This window comes from Python bivittatus, unplaced genomic scaffold, assembly GCF_059951505.1.
Source record: "Python bivittatus isolate LINGU-HERP-01145 unplaced genomic scaffold, Pbiv_v1 ctg000480_np1212, whole genome shotgun sequence".
Taxonomy (NCBI): domain Eukaryota; kingdom Metazoa; phylum Chordata; class Lepidosauria; order Squamata; family Pythonidae; genus Python; species Python bivittatus.
The window spans coordinates 73,912,078-73,916,588 of record NW_028277075.1 but is presented as its reverse complement, the minus strand read 5'-3'; positions in this window follow the sequence as shown (position 1 = coordinate 73,916,588).

Sequence of the window (4,511 nt, the reverse complement as noted above, 5' to 3'; positions counted from 1 at the left end):
ATGCGCTGGCTGCCTTAATAGACAAGGAATGGTGTGGAAGGGGAACGGTGGATAGTAGCTAGCAAGCTGGTTGAGTTGAGTAAGATTACGTGCCAGTTGAAATAAAGATTGGTAGAGCAAAGGTAACAAAAAGGAAACTCACTTTAATAACAGGATGCCTACAAATTCTGAGGCGGTGGTCCTAAACCTGCTTTTCTGGAACTAGGTCCCATTTGAATGAATATTCCGGATTTTAGGAAAAATATTTGTTCACCATCTATTTGGCTAAGATTATGCATTTTAATGCTCAGAATTCTTTTGAGCAGAGAGCGACACAATTCTAGAGCCATTGAAAGGATATATCTGGGCTGCAATTATATCTGGGTTGCAAAACGTCAGACCACCACTAGATGGTACCAGATGGGCAAAAACGTGTTTGGAAACTGGTTCAGTTTTGTTGTCTGAACCCTGACAATTCATATTGTGCAAACCCAGATAACTGGGTTAATTGAGGAAATCATGGTTTGATGAATTATGGGGAGTATCCTATGTAAACACCCTCAGGTGTGCTGTCCAAATATTTTCATACTGCATTAAGCATTAAAGAACAAACAGCAAAATACAAATAGGTGTATGGATATAGTGGAAGCAAAAATGGTTTGCAAGGATAGAAAGGCATAGAGAAATGCAGTGAATAATATTAGTGTAAAACTAGATTTAAATTTCTCTTTCCTTCCTTCCTTCCTTCCTTCCTTCCTTCCTTCCTTCCTTCCTTCCTTCCTTCCATTTCTTTTGCTTATTCCTAACCCGTTTTTTTTTTTCCAATTTGAATAGTATTGCTTATGCCCAAAGCTAATAATCCAATGGGTACAATATATGTACAGTGTATATTTGCATGACTGGTGCCATTAGTTCTTGGTGGTGCAAGCAGGGGAAATAACCCAAATTCTGGTTCATGTATATTTAATATTGTGTGTCAATTCACAAATGGCAATGTAAGAGTTCAAAATTTTAACCACTTGTAGGCTATGCCATGGATTAGTGTGAAATGGCCCCAGTCCTGCTACAGTATGTTGATTTCTCTCCCCCTGCCCCCATGTCTTTTGTAGCTTCTGGGGAATTTGAGGGGGTAGTGATGCTGAAAATATTTACTAAATTATTTCATGCAGCAAGGTGAAGGTGTGAATTGGACCTATTGCCCCAATGTGGTGGAGGCCTCTTTGAAAGCGTCTGCCTATGCCTGTATTACCATTATAGTGAAATCCTTATCTGAATGCAGAAAGAAAAGACAATACTTAATATATAGTATTAAGGAGAAAAACGTTGAGGTAAAATGGGCCAGGGAGAAATATGTTCAGTGGCTATAAATACTGTCTTTTGGAGAACAAGGAAAAACAAAGAACAGGAAAGGAATGGAGTAAGAGACTATATTTGGAACCTTGAAAAGAAGGTTCTACTTAGAGAATTATGTCATAGAAATACAAGTGTCTGATAGGTTCTGTATAACATGGAAGACATTCCCAGCCATGATGATAGAAGGGGAGTGAGAAGAGAAAGTAAACCATTTTTTACATTAATAGGTGTGCTATGATATCTTAACTGCAACCCCAGTTAACCTTAACCATATTTATTCAAAAGCTCATGTTGAGTACAAGATTTGTACACTTAAGACTGTGAGTTTAAGGTCTGTTTATCCATTTGTTAAATCTTACCTATGAGTTTCTGACATTTTATGCTTTATGTACATTGGAAACCTAATTACAGATGTTCTGGGACTGGTTAGAACAGATATTTCTGTTATAATACTTTTACTGTTGATACCTTTTTAAGATTTCCTTATCTTTTTGACCTATTATATGCTTGTTAGGTACAGCTTATATGTGGTTGTCTTTGTGCCAATGGTTATGATCACACAAATTACGCATAGTTAACTTAACCACTGCTTTCTTAATCAATTTTTGTTTGTCCAGAACTAATAACATGGTCATGGTTTGCCACAACTCACCAGATCAAAGTGTGGTTGGCTAGTTTGTGGTTTACTTCGCACTAAGCCATAATTGTGATTTGTGTAAACCCAGCCAATTATGACTTATTCAACAGACCGTAATTAAAAGCACACCAAATACATACATGTTCATACTAAGGCATTACCAAGTTAAAGTATCCAGTACTAATTTGAACATTTATTTATTCTATTTTTTCTTCCCGATCAACAATATTGGTTGTTAAATTACTATTTGGGTACTATATGTAATGATCAGTATGAACTCAGTCAACATATACTGTTGAGTCAAGCTTAAGCTTAGTCTCTTGGGCAAAACTGAACTTTTTAGAACCAGGAAAAGTGCTAAGCAGGAACTTAAAAATAGTAAAGAAGCCTGTTTCTTGCTAAGAGAAGGAGGTTAATGCTTTGCTTGAAATATACTGACTTGGCCACTGTTGGAAATATAATGCTAGAGGAGGTAGATTTGATTCCATTTAATTTATTTTGGATCTTATTTTCTTTGCAGCAAGGGCTGGAGAACAGTTGCTCAAAACATATGGTTGACATTAATACTTTGAAATTGAATGATTTTGTTGTCCCTGATATAAAACTGGCTATTGGAACATACTATACGCAGCACATTGGGTAGTGTGCTGCTTCTGACAGTGTGATAACCTCCCTCAGATCAGCTGTAGTTTTTCATACATAGCCATAAATGTTATAGTTAGGCATGTGCAATTACAGGATCATGATGTAGAGGCAAAGTGTTAGATTAAGAATTTGATTGGGTTTATGGCTTGTTTAAGTATTGTTGACTGGATAAACCACAATTAGCTGGGTTCACACAACATGCTAATGCAAAATCAAGCCATGTTATTGCATGGTATGATATATGAATTCAGCCAATATCTCTTAACCTAGTTCACCTGATAATTTTGAAATAGTTATAAAATGGAGAAAGAAGTGGGAGAAACAAGCTTGCTGCCTTGAGCTTCTGGAATAATGGCAGGATGTAAACGTAGTAAGTATATAAGATATATGGAGAAAAATATGTTCAAGGAGGAGTTACAAGATCCCAAGTGGTGGCACCTGAAAGGCTAACTGGTTTTATTATGTCATAAACTTTCCTAAGGCATTTTGTCAGAGTAGGGAGCAATAAATTTAAGTGTGAATGAAATACAGTATTCAGTGATGTAGTTAGGGAACTTCCATCTTCAGATTTAATGGATTTTTCCTCTCCCCTTTTAGAAAGTAGTGTGCATTGCTTCCCTTCAGATTTATTTATTTACTCCCCCCCCTTTTTTTGTTTAAAAAAAAAGCAGGTTCATAGGTTACTCCAGTTGGAGCAATTTACATTCTTAATTCCAGTAATAGGATTGAAACAATATACAATCAATATAACAAATTGCTTTCCACTCAAGGAACAAAAAAATAACCCAAATAAAAACGACTCTCTTCTTACAGGAAGAAAACAGAACACCAGATCCTAAAACCTCCCTGAAAAAGCCACATTTTTAACACTTTTTGAAGGTCCAAAGGGATTGGGACCAACCTGAATTTGGGGAGAATGCTGTTCCAGAGAAGATTGTGGTGGCTGAGAAGGCCCACCCTTGTGGTCCCTGCAGATGTCACTCCCTGGGTGTAGGGAGCCTTTCCTTCAAGAGTAAATAGTCCCACAGATACCCAGGCCCTGAACTGTTTAGGTCTTCAGAGGTAGCAATCAACACCTTGAATTACATCTAGAAGTCTATTAGTGGTAACAAATGCAGGTGTTAAAGTAGTGGGCATACTGGTGCCTGTAACTACTTGAGCAGCTGCATTCTGTACCAAATCTAGCCCCTGTGTCTTCAAGGGGAGTTCCATATACAGCACATTGCAATAGTCCAAACAAGAGGAGACCAAGGCATGAGGGACAGTAAGGATTGCCTCCTAAACAAAGGCTGTAACTGATGCACAAGAGTTCGTAGCCACAGTTGCCATCACTCTTCAGACTGGGACTGTGAGTCCAGAAGAATCTCCAAATCACTTCTACATGGAGAGGGGCAATCCTATCTAGAACCAAAGATCAGAAAGCTTCTGAACCCAAAAATCCTAGTCTGATTGGGACAGAGACTAAACCTGTTCCTCAGCCTCCAGGGACTGGTACAGAACACTGACCACATCTCCTATTTGCCCCAGCAGTAGTGATGATTTTTTTGTTGGGGGGTGCCTTTGAATCAGTCTGATGACTACATAGACAAGTCCTTCTTGGCAACATTTTCAGAAGTAATTTGTCATTGTCATTCTAAGGCTGAGAGTGATTGGCCCAAAGTCAGGCAAGAGTTGAATTCCAATTTCCCCATGCCTAGTTGAGTGCTTTAACCAGTAGACCAAACTGGTTCTCCTGACATTTAACATGTGGATGTTAAATAAGAAGGGCAAGAGTGTTGAGTGGTGTGCCCTATGTCTTGACCTCTCCCTGCCCCTCTTCCCCCATGACCAGAACTGACACTTCAGAAAGGAGAACCACAGTAAAACAGTGCCTCCAACCCTTGAAGGTGGTTCAGAA